Below are 20,652 nucleotides of genomic sequence, written 5' to 3'. Positions count from 1 at the left end.
CATTGCAAAGCATGCATTGAGGACGCTGACTTCCATCCCGTTCCGTCAAACACGTGAACCCGTACCGCACGTAATCCTCCGACCACTTCCTTTTTTTGCTCGACATACTGCAAAAAAATTTTTTTTAAAGTAACAAACTGATCTTAATTGAGTTTGGGCAAATAATTATATGACAAAAATTAAAAAAGGAACATGCTTAAATATAATCAGTACCCCTCTGAAATCTGAGACATTTTAACGAAGAAAATATAACTTATAGTTACGATGACGGGATTTATTATCTACTCAACTCTATGTCACCTCAAATCCCATTATAATATTACATAGAAAACTGCGAATTGTTAGTTTTGAATTGCGACCAAAGGGTCGCACCTCCACCTCCACCTAACCTCCACCTAATTTTCTGAGTAATTCAATCATATTTTATAATCACCATCCACTTTTGACTTTAATATAACTCTGAACCCGCCCTGCATATCCACAAACATTTCCAACTTACTTTTCAATTAATCAGTAACTCCAAAGTAAGGCGCGACAAATGACGCACGGCACACGGTAAGCTAATCGAGGCTATTCACTGGAATTTCCGAACACCTGCAAAGTCCAAAATCCAGTAAGTAAGTAAGCAAGTAAGCACCATCAACAGAGTAATTAGCAAGTTGCTCATTGATTCAACTTACTACAGTCAGTGTGAAACAACTTATCTTAAACACAGACCAGAGAAACCATTAATGGGATGGGAATACAATTACAAATAACATTTCCATTTGTTCGTAACATACACAGCAAAATAATAATAATAATATTAATAAGTGTAATTACACACAGATTCAAAATTGATACAAAACTAAAAACAAACAAAAAACAAATTGCAATGCGTTTTGGAGGACCTCCGCCGAACCCCTGAGACTGGCTCACTGAACCCCTGGGGTTCGGTCGAACCCAGGTTAAGAACCACGGCTTTAGACTGATGAGACCCCTTAGACATTTGAAGACACTTTAAGTCCCACCATGACACTCAAGACCACCTAGACCCCTAAAGACCCAAAATACCCAGATGACCCAAAATAACCCAAAGATCCAAAAAACCCACAAGACCCAAAATACCCCAAAAGATCCTGAAGGGCCAAAAGACCCAAAAGACCCCGAAGACCCAATAGACTGAAAATACCCAGAAGATCTGAAAGACCCAGAGACCCAAAATACCCTGAAGACCCAAAGGACCATGAAGACCCAAAATACCCTGAAGACTTAAAAGATCATAAAGACCCAGAAGACCCAAAATATCCTGAAGACCCCAAAAACCCAAAGACCCAATCCACGTTGGTGTAATTAATAGACGTACTAACAACTCAGGTTTCAATAGTGTGTAATTCATAGACACACTCAGGTTTCAATGGTATGTAATTAATAGACGTACTGCACTCATGTTTCAATAGCATGTAATTAATAGACGTACTCATGTTTTCATAGTATGTAATTAATAGATGTACTCATATTTCAATGGTATGTAATTAATAGATGTACTCAGGTTTCAATTGTATGTAATTAATTGACGGACTCATGTTTCAATAGTATGTAATTAACAGACGTATTCAAGTTTCAATGGTATATATTTTTTTATTATAATGGAGCAAACGTATATGGCTATGTATGTGTATTTGTGACCAAAACGTCTTCTTCCAATTTTCTTTTTATAAATCCTGTCATGTTGTTTATACGAGTATATATAAAGCTAACCGAAGGAACACATGCGAGACTTACCTGTATTCATCGGTGCTAATTTGTGACTTTGACCTGTTTAATTGAGATCGAGATTGACATATGGGCAAAATAAAATATACTACGTAAAAACTCGACCGGAAGTCTAAGGTAAGCGGTATATTGGGTTTCGTCTGCTCTGTAAGGCTGGCAGTTCGAATTCCCATTTCAGTTTTTGATAAATTTGTATTGACTTTCCTTTCCAGCTCCAACTGATAATTTAAAATAAATATATATTTGTGCTCAGTTCCTTTTTATTTATACGTGTTGGGTTCTGACTTTTGATTTACGGTATGGATTTAATGAGAGCACAAAATATATTTGGTCAACCTCCCCCAACATCCCCCATCACCATCCAGCCTATTCCTCCTCCACATTCCCCCATTCCCTCCCACAATGTCCGATCCACCATCACCACCGTTAACCCACACCCACCATTACCACTTTCCTCAGTCCCAGAAAAGCAGGCATGGTCAAAGATTCCTATGTCTCTGCAGCGACGTGTGGTGAGGCGTGCGGCGCACACCGATCCACACACTAGTATATATAAAACGTTCAACAGAATCATGCAGAGTTTGTGCACTTGCTTTTGATCTGTCTCGTCTTGGTTTGATTCTCCGGCCAACTATAAACTCTTGGATTGACTTTCACAGGCAGAGCGTTGCATCACCAAGTGCACTGTTCCTTGGATGGACATTAAGCAGAGTGTTCCATCTGCCACCATTAATTGAAGGATGTTATATATTTCACCGTTTTTGTGAAGAGTAGGAAAGTTATCTCCAGTACCTTTGGCTAAATTCCAAATACCTTCCACTTTCAGTCAAATGCCAAACCTTGTGAGCCAGTTCATGAAAGACACAAGCGAAAAACTTACCCCGGCTGACCGCACGTGAGAAGGTGGGAATAATTGTGATTGTTTCGTGAAGTAGTCATAGTAGCACAAGTGATACACATTTAGGAGTTACAAATAAGAAGTATTTGAAGCTAAAATCAGTTACGATTGTTATAAAATATTATCACACAGGATAATAAATATATAAAAGTGATTAAGTTGGACATTGTACTTGTACAAAAATTTTATGTGAACTACTGTGCTTAAATCTTACAGGATGCTACTGTCTGAAACCATTTTCTTTACGCAGAGCATTGCACGTCTTTTTCATCCTTCCGCAAAGTTTGTCATGTACAATTTTATAAAATTGTTTCAACATTTAGTTCTTATATAGCACAGGCATAATGGGCCAAATGGCCTCATCCTGCATCCACTTTCTTGTATATCCTTGTATACCCATACATATCACTTCCCATCCTTCACCCTGATTGCTTGGTCAATATTTGACCTTTTTCGTTTCCATATGAGCTCGTGCAACCTCCATAATGTTCACGTCTGACTGTATAGGAAAGCCAAAGTTGCACGTGTTGCTCGGGCCTCTTTACCACCAAGAAGTTCCACATTTTCTATATACTCGGGAACATTGTCGTGCCCTAAAGATGAATGTATGACCATGGCGTCATGCTCCTTAGGGAATAGTGTGATAGATCAGAAAATCCCTGTAGTTGCAAGAAGTCAAGGTCTTTTAAATTAACATCACCCACAGGTTGGCAGCGCTTCATCCTCAAACTTGTTACCTCTGTCACCGAAGGTGGAAGGAGGTTATGTTTTCACCACTGTCTGTCTGTCTGTGAGCAGGATATCTCAAAACGTTGACGGATTTGGACAAAAGTTGGTGGACAGGTTGGGTGTTTGACAAGGATGAATTGCTTGAATTATGGTGAAGAGCTGGATCTGGATGCGGATGCGAGAATTTAACGTGATTTTTCACAATTGAGAGATACGATCAAAAACTATATGCAGTATAGCATTATATCTCAACATGTTATGAATGGATTATGACAAAACTTGGTGGATCAGTTGGGTAGGTGACAAAAACAAGCCGATTAGATTTTGGTTCAGTTCTCGATCCAGATCCGGCCTATCAGTGGGATACAATATGTAAACTGTTCAGCCTGGTGGGGGTATGCGATCTACCAAGTGTCATTCTAGAACTGATTCTGCATTATGCTTTACTGTAGATGTTGTACATTGAATATGATACTGTTCTCTTTTCCACCATTGAATGAAATAGCATTTTTTTTTTTCAAAGAACTTAAATTCTTCTTTGTTCATATGCGGCACAAGGCATATGCACAATGCAGAATTATATGCATAATGCAGAAGCATAATGCAGAATCAGTTCTACAATGACACTTGGTAGATCGCATACCCCCACCAGGCTGAACAGTTTACATATTGTATCCCACTGATAGGCCGGATCTGGATCGAGAACTGAACCAAAATCTAATCGGCTTGTTTTTGTCACCTACCCAACTGATCCACCAAGTTTTGTCATAATCCATTCATAACATGTTGAGATATAATGCTATACTGTATATAGTTTTTGATCGTATCTCTCAATTGTGAAAAATCACCTTAAATTCTCGCATCCGCATCCAGATCCAGCTTTTCACCATAATTCAAGCAATTCATCCTTGTCAAACACCCAACCTGTCCACCAACTTTTGTCCTTCTGCTGCTAAGGGCAGGAATTTGTAATTTGGCCATGGTGGTGGCGACAGCTCACCTACTCTTCACGAAGGACACCTTGGGGTATTTAATGTCCACCAATGAATAAGGGCAGACGGGACACCCATTTAACGTCCATCCCACGGGCGGCACACATATTGATGAATCACCCTGCCTGTGAAACACCAGGAAGACAGTTTATAGCTGGGTTGAGATCTAGACAGGCTAGACACCTTAGAGATGAGTTGTGCTTACATCTAGGCCATCCTGTCAGCCCTAACGACTTGAATTTAGATCTGTTATAATCACATTAATCACATGAATCTAGCTTTGCTGATGAGTTTGTGGTTGAATGTCCATTTTAACTTTTTGATTTGTTTCACTTTTCGCAGCAGTAGTTGTTGAGCAGCTACACCTCCTTCCAAACGCATATCTTACCGCTTCGAAAAATAACATTCACCTCTGATTTTCAGCAAGATCTTTGGTGAGATTTGGGCTCACTGTTGTCCGTCATGTAAGGAAGGCACCCTCATTTTGGGATCTGCTTTTTACTCACTTGACCACTCGCATTTTTACGGTGCTAATTTTATAGCTACCCTTTTCAAAGTTCTCCATAGCTCCTTACTGCACTTTTTCACAGGGAGTGTTCAGGAAAAACGTTTTTGATTTCTACTTGATTGCCACACGGTATTATAGTGCTGAGAGCTTTTACCAGATTTGCATTACTACTATTGCACATAGTATGATTGCACGTACCCTTTTAGGCTTTTACTAGTTTGGCATTTTCGGATGACAGAAATCACAGGTTGTGTAAATTACGAGAGAGTAATACATTTTCAAATGATAAAGGGATGGCATTCCCATAGGCATTCCCTTTTACACCAGTTTTATTAACCATTTCCATGTTTTGTCCATATACTAGTACACACGCACACACACACACACACACACACACGCACGCACGCACACACACACACACACACACACACAAACACACTGTGGCTTATTTGGATTGAATGGAAATATGTATAGTAAAATAGAATGAAAATGATAAATAGACAATTAGGTGGAATATCTATCAGTGACGGTGTGCGGTCGGGAACATCTCGAGCGGTGTGTGCGTGCGAAAGGTTGCTGTCGCGGATTGTTGCGCTACGAGCTGGATACCAGGAGAAGCGTTGACACATTCTGACACCATTTAACGGCAAACGCAGACAACTGCCTGCCTAATTGTCTCCATGCCGCTAATTGATTTTGATGGGCTTTATTTAAAGGTCTTTGAAGTCCAGACACTCTTCCTGCCTGCCTGCTTCCTCTTAGATCAGCCAAACCTCCTCCAATGTCAACAAATGTCGTCAAGCAACGTCAGAAAACCCCCACCTACTCGCGTTTCACGGTGAAATGTGTCATCATTGCATTGCGTTTTGGACATGGTCCTGCAAAGCACACTTCCAGGGCAACTCAAAGGCACAGAATAGTTTATGTCACCATACTACAATCACCTTCCTAGTTATATGCTCATACTAGCATTCAAATTTTCCTCTTGTTCTTCTGAACGAGAACCTGGTCCTTTGTTGAAAATGTTATAGGTCTTTCGTAAATCACTGCATGTTTGTCGGCAATTTCATATTTAGAATTTGTTTCCAAAGAGCAACCCTCAATCTGTCATCCTTCTATAACACCTGACTTCAAGAAACTTTTATGAACACCAGTGAAGGCTGTAACTCCTTTGTTGTTAAAAATTCATATTCCTTCATCACGAATCTCTTTTATTGTTTATGGCCTTCACTTTCTCACAACTACTGAGTTAGCTGCAATCCTAACGTGTAATTGTAGAACCTGCATTAATCTTATTGGAATCACTTGAATATGAGATGACAGGTGCAATAGGTTATCTTGTAGAATATGGCTGTGGAATGACAACGATCTCAATAAGAAGCATCAGATCGTACTTTGGTGTGTGTGTGAATTTGTCTGGGAAAGAGCTTCGATTGATTATTGTTTTGGAGCCATTTCTAGAGGTTTGGTCGGTGATGTAGGCCTTCGGTCCTTGTTTTGTTACTTGATTCAAATTCAGGACATAAGGACTTAAAATTGGGCTTGCACTAAAGACATTAAACTTGGAGTCAAAATTGAAACGCATCCTGGCAGAAGAATGTCTCAATGTCAGTTAATTGTTTTTATGATTGGGAAATGTCCCAAGTGCAATGAATGCAGCAGACACAGAAGACACCGAGGCCATTCAATTAGGGCCTGCACTTTCATCTCACGAGTTCACGACTTGCCTTAATCTCTGCCTTGAGGTGATGTAGCAATGATTTCACAATTTGTTCTCAAGCATCTAAAACAATATTAATACATCCAGTCAAGATTATTATTGCAATAAAATTGTAACATTGTTAAAGGTTAATACCGCAGTGTGGAATTTTTTACCCCGCATGCGTAGCACAAAGCAGGGCTAAGCAATTGGATTAGTCTATTTCTATGATCGAGGAATTGCTTGATTTCAATTAAATTATATATTTTGAACACTGCAGAACATGAATCGGAACACGAACCTGCAGTTTAGGAGCACTTTGGCTGTGAATTTCGCAAATTGTATGGAATCTCGTCCCGAGGGTGCATAGAGCGTGGTAAAGCAATGTTTTAGTCTATCTGTGTGTCTGGTAGTCAAAGAAAATTGAAAATCATTCCAATAAGTTAACTTACTATTTTGGAGGATGTCATAAGGGACACAAAGAGCAGACATGAATAACTAGTTTAATGTGTTAAATAAGGTGGTGCAAAAGATGTTTCATCCTCGTCGGTAAACTTCCGATTCAATGTTTTGTTACCTCCACCACCCAAAGGTGGTCCACCACCTCCACCACCGTCTGTCTGTGTTGTCTATTTGTCTTGTCTGTTTGTCTCTCTTTTTGGCTGTCTGTTTGTCTCTCTGTTTGGCTGTCTGTTTGTCTTTGTCTGTTTGTGTTGTCTGTTTGTCTCTCTGTTTGGCTGTCTGTTTGTCTTTGTCTGTTTGTCTTGTCTGTTTGTCTCTCTTTTTGGCTGTCTGTCTCTCTGTTTGGCTGTCTGTTTGTCTCTCTGTTTGGCTGTCTGTTTGTCTTTGTCTGTTTGGCTGTCTGTTTGTCTTTGTTTGATTGTCTTGTCTGTTTGTTTGTCTCTGTCTCTCTGTTTGTTTGTCTGTCTGTTTGTCTTTCTGTTTGTCATGTCTGTTTGTCATGTCTGTTTTTTCTTGTCTGTTTGTCTTGTGTCTTTGTCTGTCTGTCTGTTTGACTGTCTGTTTGTCTGTCTTTTTGTATGTCTGTTTGTCTCTATTTGTCAGTCTGTCTGTCCGTTTGTCCTGTCTGTTTGTTCTGTCTGTCTGTCTGTTTGTCTGTCTCTCTGTGAGCAAGATATCTCAAAAGGTTGTTCATGGATTCGGACAACATTTGGTGGACAGTTTGGGTGTGTGACAAGGAAGAACTGTTTCAATTTTGGTGAAGATTCGGATCAGGATATAGATCCGAGAATGTTTAAGTGATTTTTCACCATTGAGCGATAGGGCCAAAAAGGATATATAGCACGATATCTAAAAAAGCTATGGATGGATTCGGACGAAATTTGGTGGAGATGTTGGGTGTGTGACAATGACAAATTGCTTCAATTTTGATGAAGATCCAAATCCGGATCCGGATATGAGAATTTTTTTTAAATTTCTGAAGTGATTCTCCACCATTGAGAGATGGGGTCAAAAGCGACATATAGCCTGATATTTCAAAAGGTCGTGGGCGAGTTGTGACAAAACTAGGTGGACGAGTTCGTCATGTGACAAGAACAAGCCGATTAGATTTTGGTTGTCAAAATCGGGCCTGTCAAAGGGATACAAAACGTAAACTGTTCAGCTTTGCATCGGTATGCGCTCTACCAAGTGCCGTTCTAGTTCTTTTTTTCTACAGCCTTTAACACTTTAGTTAAATTGAATTATATGTTTGAACTGTTGAACACAAATTGCCTTGTTTGCACTTCCAAAAGCCTTCATTTTAGCAGTACACAATTGTACTCCTTCTTGACCAATCAAATTTGCCACATGCTCTGAGGGAAGAGTAACAGCAAGATTAGGACAAAATGGCGGTGCTTCATGATGCAATGACAGAGGTAACTTCATACAAAATATCTGAACTTATTTTGTGCATCATTTTCTCAAAGATCATTCCAAAATCGTCAGTTTCTCTGAGAAGAGTTGGCAGGAGGTTCAGTTCTGCATTGTTCCATTTGACCCATCAGCTCCATCTGGTTGTCATCACACCTGTTATTCAAAGTTCAAAAATAGATCTAACACATTATAGATCGTGCTTGGAAACGCAAAGCAAGAGTATAAAAGGCCCTTCCCATGTCCTTTATCTCAAGACTAATTGGGGTATGGTGTTCTATGAAATCTCTAGTTTCCTGGTTTCCTTAAGTTTAGGGCATGGTCACGATGCCGTATGGCCAGTTTTGTCTGGATCTGTCTGGCAGTTTCTGAGAAGATTTTTGAATGAAATGTTAATATTTGGGGCAAAACCCAACTTTTACACCCTTTATCGGGGGTGCATCCAGATGGGGAGCACAACCCCATGAGACCTTGCTGTCCTGATGCATCATCTCATACCAGATTTGCTCCATATTGGTCGGGTAGTTTGGGAGGAGCTGATTTAATCAAATGTTAATGGACGGACTGCCGGATACTGGGAACCACGTTTACTGAAGTCCCCACGATGCCTTTGGAACATGATATGCCATTGTGGGCTGGTAACTTGCCTGGATTAAAAACTCCTGACCTGGTCTACAGCATCACCTCAACCCACCATTTTAAACAAGCCCTCCTGCCCCCCGCCTCACCAGCTCTCTTGCCCCCAACCCCAGCAGTTCTCCTGCCCCTTCTCAGTTTCCCCCCTACCCTCCCCACCCCCTGCTCTGGCGGTTCTCCTGCCTCTTCTCAGTTTTTCCCCTGCTACTTACTCCCCACTCCGCCGGCTCTCCTGCCCCCCTCTCAGCCCACCCGAGCAAAGCCGGGTAACCCTGCTAGTAAATAACTAAAGAGGCCATGATATATCTAACATCCACCAACCAATACTAACAGATGTTACACTTAGTATAATACCCATCCGAGGAAGCCCTGCCTGCGAAACACCAGGATGACCGTTTATAGCATTGCCCTGCCTTCAAACTCATTCTGGTGTTTGACATGCAGAGCATCATGGGTGCGCTGCCCCCCTCATATGGACAATAAGCTGCGTGTCCCATCTGCTGGCATTAGTTGATGGATGTTAAATACCCTGTGGTGTCCTTCATAAGAGTATGGCGAACTATTGCTCGCGCCTTGGATAAATACAAAATTCCTGCTCCAACCTATAGGGGGCATTGCATCAGTGGCACAACCATGCCCACCAGCAAATAATGCTGCTTGCAACCATGTGGTGCATATGAAAGAAGACGAAGAAACATAGATTGGCTGGCAGGATAGCTTTGACACTAGAGGTAGGCCTACCTGAGTTTGAGCTGTCTAGCCTGCATTCTGCATATACAGTGATGCATCAATGTCTGCACTATCCTTTGGAAGCACATTAAGTACATTAAGAAGTACTGCAGGTACTGATTGTTGGTGGATCTAAATGGCACACAGTGTCTAATCATAAGGTAGAATCACAATGTAGATACTTTTCACATGTGCTGCATAGTCGCAGTTGTGCTGAAATTTGACCAGCATTTCATGATGGTGTTGCCTATCTAGTAATCCATTGTCAATGTATCGGAACAGCTTGATAAATGTGTTAACCACCTCTCGCAAGGGGTATGATGAGATATTAGTCTCCCAGTAGGGCAGTAATTAAACAGAATGCATCCCACCCATTTGCATCTTTCACTCTTTCTCTCTTTCTTTCGATCTGCTTTTCCCTCTCTGTCCTCTCTCTTTCCTTTCCTGATTGGACGACTTTCAGACACAACTAAGGTTGCGGACCGACACGTGCACACACACACTCACCTATCATGTCCTCATCCACTATTGTCTCCTTGGTGCAAGGTGCATTGAGTTTTTCTTGTGCACCTTTGGTCTCAGCCTGTTGAACTGTGGCAATTAGCAGAGCAGTTTTGTGTGCTAATTGCAGGGCTCAGAGCATGATAACGAGCAGCAGGGCCTTCTCCTCGTGTGCCACTTTTATGCACACCGTGTGGGGGTCATTGACATGTCATCATTTGTGGAGCTCGTTTTTTTCCATGCTGTGCAATGTCTGCTTCATCATTCAACCAATGAACTAAATGTTGGCATTTCTGATCTGGGCACTCAATATTATTGAGCTCAGTATTCAATTTCTTCTTGTTGCTACATGCCTCTTCAGGGTAGGTAATACATACCTGCACCCATTGCAATTGAAAGGTGCTCCGATTGTTGAGGAGTGATACTAATTTCTACAATACAGTACATGAAGGATATTAATTGATTATTATACTGTATTTGTTATTCTTTTAGAGACCCCATATCTTTCACAATGCTTCCTCTGGATGTGATGTGCATTGTGGAGATTTAATCCCACCTTGTATATAATGTCAGTCATTACTCCTGCCAGGTAGTAATGCATTCACTCGTGTCCGTGTGTGTGTGTGTGTGTTCGTGTGTTTGTGTGTTTGTGTGTTTGTGAACAAGATATCTGGAAAAGTTCTGAACGGATTTGGATGAAAGCTGGTGGGATGATTGCCCTTGGGATAACGAAGAATTGATTAGTTTTTGGTGAAGCTCAGGATATTATTCCCGATCCAGAAATTTTTTGAAGGATTTTCTTACCATTGGAAGATAAGGCTCATTTAAAAAAAACATTATCTTCTATATATTCTATATTTAAAATTGTGATATGAAAATAGTTTTCATATTTGTTGTAAATGTAGTTTAAACTCGTGGTTATGCGTTGGAGCGGTGTATTTTTTTTAGCAGCGTCGTCTTCAATGTTCATTTTTTTTCTTTCTAATAAAGACATATTCTGTCATTTTAAAACCACCAAAGTGTGCATTAGGTTTCCCCGTTTTATAAAATGTATCGATTGATACGTATAATGCTTTAAAACTGGTTTTTTTTGTTTTATTTGTTTTTACCTCAGAAGAGATATTGTAGTGCGATGCTACGCGCACGACTTGCTTACCAAGAAGGGAAGCGGACAACGCAGGTAATAAGAAAGAGTCTTTATTGGAAGAGCTCCACTGTAGCACTGAGGAGCTCGGGGCTGCGGCTGCGAGCCCCGTGTATATCCCGAGGCCACGCCTACCCCTCGGGCGTGGCCAACGCCCACTTGGTGCGTGGAATGATGCCATCACGCCAGTGGGCTTTCGTGTCCGCCACAATATCAACATCTAGCTCAGCGAATGTCAATCGCAGTGTCAGTATTTGATGAACTTATAAAGACTTAGTTCCAGATTTGTCAATGCCTGAGGTATATTAACAAACTAATAAAACAGATTTGGCAAAATTCCAACTTTTAAAAAAAAAGATCGTATATTCACCCAGGGTTGTGAGAGGCTGAAGAAGAAGAAACCTCGCATGGGCTTCCCAGACCAAATAAATAATTCTGGTTCTGGCTCTGGGATTTTCAGATTTATTTCTCCCGCCAGGGAGTAACGCATTCGATCGTGTCCGTCCGTGTGTGTGTGTGTGTGTTCGTATGTTCGTGTGTTTGTGTGTTTGTGAACAAGATAACTGGAAAAGTTCTGAACGGATTTGGATGAAAGTTGGTGGGATGATTGCCCTTGGGATAAGGAAGAATTGATTAGTTTTTGGTGAAGCTCAGGATATTATTCCCGATCCAGGAATTTGTTTTGGAAATTTTTTTGGGAAAGATTTTTTCTGTTTTACTGCATTAAAGCTTTTATTCTTATTAGTTCCCTACCGGTGTGCACCGGAGGGGACTATATGTTTGCACACCGTCCCTCCGTCCGTCAGTCTGTCAGTCCATCAGTCCGTCACGCAAAGAACAGTTTTCCGGACTTTTTGTCTAAACGCTTAATGCTAATAATTTCAAACTTGGCACATGGTTTCCTTATGATAAGTTACAGGTCAAGTTCGAACTTCACGACGTTTCGATCGTTTTTGACAAAGTTATGGCACTTTGAACTTTGGGAATTCTGATAATTCTGATGATCCTTAACTCAGTGCCATTTTAAGTTTTAATTTCCTTTAAAAAAGATTTTCTCTGCAATAATTGGACCGATTGAGATCAAATTTTCACCATAGGGGGGACTCGGTCTGTGGAATATTTTAATGGTAATTATGACGTCACAGGTCACGTGGTTCGGCCGCCATATTGTTTTTCGTGAATACACGAAAACCCCTTTTTCTCTGCAACAGCAGAACAGATCGAGACCAAGCTTTGCAGGCAGAATCGCATACCCATGAAGAACAAAAAAGTCAGCGAGTCAACGAGCCCCTCCCTCATTTTTGATCCAATCGAGGGGAAACTTCACACATCTGTTCAGCATGTCAGTCTACTAAAATGTCCTTTTTGAATATGCGATAGGGCACGTGGTTTGGCAGATATCGTTAATTAAACGAGAATATTAAAAAAAATGGATATCTCTTGTTTATTCTAGAGTTCTCCTCAAGCCGCACCGCGTGCCCTCTGCCTCGTCTCGCGAACGTCAACAGCGCGACACAGCGCGCGCTTTCGGGAGGGGTGGAGCCAAGCCGAGCAACATATATATACACATCGATCATTGATCGTGAACCGGAAAATATAATAAATTACTGATATTTAGCGACTCGAAAGGTTCTTTATCAACAACCTATTTATGGTGCTTCTGCTGACCTGTCTGCAAGGTGTATAAATCGAAGTCCCGAGTGAGAATCACAGGTGAGCCCGTCCTGAGGTAATTAGCGATTGGGAACGATTCCTGTGGATAAATTTACCTGTGGATAAATAATCCTTGGTAATTTCCCCAACAGTTTTCCGAACGACAGACTGCCGGTAGGGGACATGTATTGCAGCGCAATACTCAGAATGCTTGTTCTTAAATGATGTTTTTCTCCTCTAATTCCGAGATATATCAAAATAAATTCTCTGACAGTTAGGGCTTACTTTCTTTTTCATTTATTGTTTTGGGGAGAGGGGATGTTAAGCAAAACGTATTATTCCAACTAAACCCACGGCGGGAGTATGCGCTCTACTGAGTGGCGTTCTAGTTAATTTATAGTTTTGGCTAACCCCCGCTCTAGCAGGGAAAATGGCCTTAAAATGCCTGTTGTGTTGTGTTGTATTAATTTATAGTTTTATTTCACATACAGTGCCCTCCATACGTATTGGAACAGTGAAGTCAAGTTTGTTATTATTACTATATACTCAAGAAATTTGGATTTGAGATCAAAATATGAATATGAGGCAAGAGTACAGAAGGTCATATTTTATTTATTGGTATTTATATACATATATGTTTTACCATTGTAGAACAATAGCACTTTGTATGTTCAGTCCACCCATTTTAGGTAAGCATAAGTATTGGAACAGATGACTGACAGGTTTTTGTGTTGCCCCAGTGTTTCTCGGTGCATTGATTGTTCACAAATGAAAGAGCCGTGAATATCTAGTCTTGGTTTTAACCTTAGGTTTTCCCTTGGGAGTCTGCCTTTGGAGTCAGCAGGCATAAACCAACATGACGACCTGGGAACTGTCTATGAAAGGAAAGCAAGCAATCGGGAAGCTGAAAGAACAAAATAATTCAATTAGAACCATAGCAGATACAACAATTTGGAATATCCTGAAAAAGAAAGAAACCACTAGTGTCCTTCGCAATAGACAACAGCCAGGTTGGCAAAGGAAAACAATTTTAGTTGATAACAGAAAAATCATCAGAGCTGTGAAGGAAAAAACCCAAAAACAACTGTCAGCGACATTTCCAACACCTTCCAGAGTGCAAGGGTGAATGTATCACCATCTCCCATTCACAGGACATATTTACAGCAGAATTACAAAGGCTACACTGCAAGATGCAAACCTCTCATCAGCACCAAAAATATGAGGCCAGATAGGAATTTGCCAATAAATACAGTGGTAACTTAGTAGAGTTCTGGAATAAAGTGTTATCGACAGATGAGATCAAGATAAACATTTCCCAAAGCGATGGAAAGGTGAAAGTGTGGATGGAGAAAGGAAGTACCCTCCCAAAGAGTGTGGTTTTGTCATGACTGCACTATAATGGCATGTGGTTGAGTGCATGCCTCCACCAGGCTGAACAGTATACGATTTGTCTCCCACTGATAGGCTAGATCTGGATCCGAACCTTAACCAAAATTTTATCAGCTTGTTCTTGTCACCTACCCAAGTCATCCACCAAGTTTCATCCATATCCGTCCATAACAATTTTAGATTTTGGGATATATATCGTTTTTAGGCCCCATCTCTCAATTGGCCTCATCTCTCAAAAATTAACTTTAAAAATTCTCATATCCAGATTCAGATCCGGAACTTCACCAAATCAAATCAATTTGTCCTTGTCACACACCCAACCTGTCCACCAAGTTTCGGCTGAATCCGTCCATAATATTTTGAGATATCCTGCTGACAGACAGACAAATGGGTGAAAACATATCCTCAGTTCCCAGTCGATGGTGGAGGTAAATATGCAGATGACGAGATTTAATATAATTTCATCTCCCTCTTTTGACTGCAACATTTCTCAGAATTGTCAGAATTGGTCCTTATAAAATAAATAATGCATCATTTTTGATCAAAATTTAAATATTTGTTCAGTTTGGTTGTTATTTTTGTTGTTGTTGTTCCTGTCTGAACCTATGCATTCACATTTATTACTTTGCAGTGGCTTTCATTAACTACCTTGTGATACTCATATACTGTAGTCACTATTTTATGCTCCGATACCTGTACAGGCACAATAGTCAGTATTCAATCCTCTTCAATGCCTGTTATTGCTTTGTTACTATGTCAACAAACAACCTACTGGTTTGCATTGACTATTGCAGTAATTTTTTTAGAACATATGAATATGTGCAATGCTTCCTCAATAAAAGGCGAATAAATATCCCTGCCCTCACCACCCCCCTAACAACACCTCTGTCTAACATAATAGTCAAAAGTGCTCTTTCAAAGCTAGCATACTAAAATCATCAACGGCCTGTAGAGGTAGGCCTCCCCTAGATGACACCTTTCTGCCATGTTCTCTGTTTGTCATGTCCACGTTATTTTAATGGTATTATAATTATATATTTAATTTAATTTTTGTATCACGTTATTTTTTAGAAAACGAAGATTTGTGTCACCAGCACTTTAAGAGATGTGAACAGCTAAAAGCTTTGTTGTCCATTTCTTTTAAGTTTAACCAGCATTGGATGAAAAACATTGGCCAGGCAGTTTGTATGACTCATGTATTTGTATTGAAAGATGACAGGATGCAAATAGGGAAGGGCTTCTTTACTCGGACTCACTGTCTGTTCTCACCTCCCTTTTGCTTGAGATAGCTCCTAATTCCACTCCCCTGCTTGGACTTAGATGACTGTACCTCAGATCTTTAAAATTATTTATATAGTCTGATGCAGAATATCTGTTAGATTAGATTCAGCTGCTTTCAATTTTCTGAGAAGCAAAGAAATAACACTTTGTCCAAAATTTCCCTTTTGTGTCCTGCACTCTGAAGAGTCCACTTGAAGTTCAGAGAGAGAGAGAGAGATATGGAGATAGGAGATAGGAGAGAGAGAGAAGGGGAGAGAGAGAGAGAGAGAGCGAGCGAGAGAGAGAGAGAGAGCGAGAGAGAGAGAGAGAGAGAGAGAGAGAGAGAGAGAGAGAGAGAGAGAGAGAGAGAAGAGAAGAGAAGAGATCTCCTTAGAATTCACAAAAACAGAAATCAAATGTTTGCAAGATAGCATATTAAGCACCAGTTTTGGACATGTGTTTCCAATTCAACTTGATTCACATCAGCCTATTTTTCTGTCCACTGCAGGACAAAGACCTTCCTCAACCCACTTTGCATTGTGGGTATTCGCATACCTGCCATACTTATCCAGTGTGGGTTGACGAGAGTGTTCGGGCAGGGATTGAAAATGGCAAGGATGCTGACAATAACTCGCCTACTCTTCATGAACATCCCTGCCACTGTGGGGCAAAATGTGAAGCAAAATGACCACAACTAATTTTAGTAGAGGGGGCACCCAGATTAACATCCATTCAAGTGAAGGTTCACTTCACGACAACCCCCTGTCTGTGAAGCACCAATCTGACAGTTTATGTTTGCGTCGGTAATCGAACACAGAGTAGACAACTCAAAGGAAAAACACACCTAGCACATTGCAACAAGTACTACTCTACTGATTGCACCAAGGGGTGTGTATATGAATACCCTGATGGCTGGAAGATGGATTATGTTGAATGGATTGAATGGACAATGGACTTGGCAAGGATATTGGTAATTGCGTTAAAAAAATGGATATAAATCAGTTAACGTGTCAGTGTGGACGGGAGTTAAGGTAGGTGAGAGGAATGAGGATATATTTATCATTTGGAGCGGATGTGGGAGCAGCTGTGTAGGAGAGGTCGTGCAAGAGTGCAAGGTCGTCAGTGGAGCAGTATTCTGGATGGCTGAATAGTGTGCATGTGGGCACGATTTTGAGTCAATGAGAGGAATGCAAACACATCAGAATCAGAATCAGAGGGGTTGCGATCGGGATGGTATCAATCCAGGAGAGGTGAGACTGCATCAGCACAATGTCCCTGACAAAGAAACATGTAAGATGGCCCGGGAAAAGCAACCAGATACCAAACCACCAGCTGTATCTGCGGCGACACTTCATCACACTTCATGAGAGGGAGATTTGAGGTGGAAGAGAGGGAATTTGGTGGGCATGGGTGATAATCGAGGATGGATAAGATGTGTGCAGTGAAGAACTTGAGAAACTGTAGTGGAAGGTGGAGGATAGATTGAGAAACACGTCGGAGATTGTATTTGCATATGCTTGTCTTATATTTGGAGTGAAGGAGTAAGTTAAGGGTGGTGATTTAGAGTGAACGGTAAGGTTGAGTGGACGGCAAAGGAGGATTGAGGAGCTGAGGAAGAGCTTGCAGGCATTGTCGAAGAGTTAGAGGAAAGCAGCTGGAGGTCTGAGGTTTGAATTTTGAGTTGAGGGTGCAGGCGAAAGTGTGGTTGGTGAAAATGTGAAAGGCAGAAAGGATGAGGAGATGAAGGAAAGGGAAGGGAAGAGAGAGACAAAATTCTCTGAAAATCCATTTAGTTCCTGACAAAGGATCTGTTGGGCCATAAAAGGCCGAGAGAGGTGCAGGTGGTAAATAAGAAGCTGTAAAGTCATTAATGGAGGATCTAAGTGGATATCAAGAGGGTGTCGGTAGGTGGGATATCAAGAGGGTGTCATGGACGCCGACAGAGTCTGGCATTCTATGTGATCTGAGGGAGCCAAAGCTGTCTGAAGTGGAAGCGTTTTAGAAGAAGTCATGGATTGAGTCTGCCACAGCACCAACCATGTTCCATATGTAAGATGGAAGTCAGCTATGGTTTTTATGGGATGTGGAATCAGGATGTAGTCCTTTTGGATGGATCTGAGGGTGGTGTGGAGTAAGGGACGTGTGTCTAGGAGTTGGAGTCAAGCAGAAGAGGTATACATCCAGAAACACAAGGAAGCAAGGAATAGCATCATTTCAGTTCAGTCCAATACCATTGCTGATTATGTATGGGGAAATTTTTATGGGGAGTTTTGCTGCTTGACTCTCGACCTTCATCATGCAGAATGGGTACATATATAGATAACTCTGTTCATAGGGCATGATTACCAGGGGCAGCAAGGAGTATTGAGCACTCAGCTGTGCTGTGTGAGTATATTGCAGGAGATGAAGAGTCAGAGGAATGACACGGCAAGGTTGGTGCTGGAGTTTGCAAATGTATTCAGGTTGGTGCTGCACCCATAATCCAAGATACTATTAAGTTATTCTGTCGACCAAACATATTTAGGGACTTTTGGATGGCATATTATTTGTGACATGGTATTCGACAATACACTGGCAGAGGTTGGAGGTTTTGTATTCCAGTAGGATTTACCGTCTTCTCATTCTCTTTGCACCGGTAATGAAACTGTTGATAAGATTTACAAAATATATAGGACAGAAGTGGAGTTTGCCCCTGGCCAATGCTTCATAATGGTGTTTTAATTTATGGATGACCTGACAGTGATGTACCCTTGAGTGGAGTGCAGTGGAGTAGGTCTTGTGGGAACTGTTTGGCAAGGTTTGTATTTAAGGTAAATAAGTCAGAGTGTGATTGTGAGAAGAGGTGTAGTGGATTGTGCACACTAATTTTAGTTTGGATTATAGGTGGTACAATCACGAGTAGAGTTCCTCGTAAAAACCCTGGGAAGGTGTTATATGATGTAACTTTGTGATCCAAGAAGGGTGGAAGAAAATATGGAGAGGTGCTTCCAATTATCAAGGAAGATGATGGGTGCAGTTTACTTTGAAAGTCGAATCTCTTGTGCTAGAAGTTGGGATTATTGCCAGGTTTAGGTGTGTCTCATAATAATTTGAGACAATGCCCTTGGACATATGGAGAGAATGGAGATTTTAGGCAGCAGATTTGTGAGGAGATGGCTAGGAATAGCAAGAGGCTCCACAAATATTGCTTTCTATGGATAAGGTGGGAAATTCCATTTTCCATAAACAGCTATGACAAAGAAGTACTTGGTGGTGAAAGTGTGGAAGTTTTATGATGTTATCATATGACAGAATATGATTTGTGTGACCTGCCGGTGGTGAAGAATCCTCACTCAGATCAAAAGGCAAGTTGGAAGTGGGAAGCGAGATAAAGAGGTGGAGGAGATTGAAGGGAGGTTTCAGCAGTGATTGGTACAACACAGGTGGCAAGACTTCAGGTGGACCAGGCAGATATGATGGAGTAAGGCAGGAACAAAGGAAAGAAGGAAGAAGGTGTAGATGGATGTGTGAGGGAAAGAGTATTAGAGGAGGATGCTCAAAATGAAGGGGTTGATGCAAGAAGGGGTATTGGATTCAGTGGGAAGGTATGTTGGAAAGGACATTAAAGTGGAGAGGCATTTGGTAGAAGTTTGCTGAGCTTTGTGTTTGGGGCAACATATAATGTTCTTCTCTCTCCAATAATGTTGAGGATGTGGGCATGAGACATTTAATTGATGTGGACACTGAAGAGTACTGCAGCACATGTTAAGTACGTGCTCAATAGCACTGTCAGCCTGGAAGTGTCGGTGGTGGTAGAGGTGGTGCGGCAGAATGTTAGTGAGGTGAAGGAGAGGAAAGGAGAGAAGAAAAAAGACTGAGATGGACAATTGTCATTTGTTCAGGAGGGACATACTGGGAGAAGTAGAAGTAGGAGTGTTGATGGAGGAATGTTGTCAACAACTGGCAATTGAGACACATTAGCAGATCAGGGGCAGAAGTTGGTTTTTCTGAAGGAGATGTGTGTGACATGACTGCAGCTTGGTATTGCTATAGCGAAGAAACGTTCGTCATTATAGAGGATGAGATGTAAAGTACAAACCTAGTGTTGGCTTAACAATTAAGGTTTCAGGCCTAAGGTTTTGGGTTCTGAGATTGAGCCCGTGTCGTGACATTAAATAAAACCAAATGGTTGACTTGGCCTGTCATCCTTCCGAAGTCGGCATAATGACTACTGGGTACCAGCTAGTACTGGGAATAATGAGCCAATCGAGTATCCTGCGTCGGAGAGGCGACCCGTCCAGGATTGTGTATTCTAGCCAATAGAAAACTGGCTCGCCAATCCTATGCATCTAAAGACGCGAAATGAGTGGCTCTTCTTCTTCCCCTACTTCTTCTCCTTCTTCCTCTTCTTCTATAAAGTACATATTATATTGGTTGGTCGTATTCTGTCTCAGTCTATGGGAGGATGAGGAGGAATGTATTTTAAAATATGGTGCGAGGTTCAGTGTGGTTTTGGAAGAGGCTTGTGTGGACAGATCAAGCAATGTAAGCACGAGTATTGTGAGATTGGTCAGAGATGTGTGAGGTGAATATGGAATGCGGTGAAGTATATTGTATATTGTTTATATTTAATATTTTATTTATTTATCAAATTTTTTAATTAATTTAATTTAATTTTAATTTACTCAAAATTTTTAATTTTTAATTTAATTTTACAATATTTTGTATTTCTATATAGATTTGGTGTATATTTTGGTCTTAATATTTGTTTTGTTTGGCATTTTTTGTTAGGGATGTTTTTTATTATCTCGTTGTTCATTATTTTTTATTTTATCATTCGTGCTTGGTGGAGATTGGGTGGTGTAAGTGCAGAGTATGGTGGATGTGGTTGGTTTGAGCATTTTGCTT

General features: G+C 40.9%; 1 protein-coding gene across 2 annotated transcripts in view; it reads left to right on the top strand.

Annotated features, from left to right (window-relative positions):
* LOC137435291 (teashirt homolog 3) overlaps positions 1-20,652 on the top strand; it is a 399,441-nt gene that overhangs the window by 18,458 nt on the left and 360,331 nt on the right. The gene's annotated exons all lie outside the window — the stretch shown is intronic.

This window comes from Myxine glutinosa, chromosome 9 (genome assembly GCF_964187855.1).
Source record: "Myxine glutinosa chromosome 9, kmMyxGlut1.1, whole genome shotgun sequence".
Taxonomy (NCBI): domain Eukaryota; kingdom Metazoa; phylum Chordata; class Myxini; order Myxiniformes; family Myxinidae; genus Myxine; species Myxine glutinosa.
Note: the sequence above shows the minus strand (reverse complement) of the source record. Positions and strands in the feature narration are given on the sequence as shown.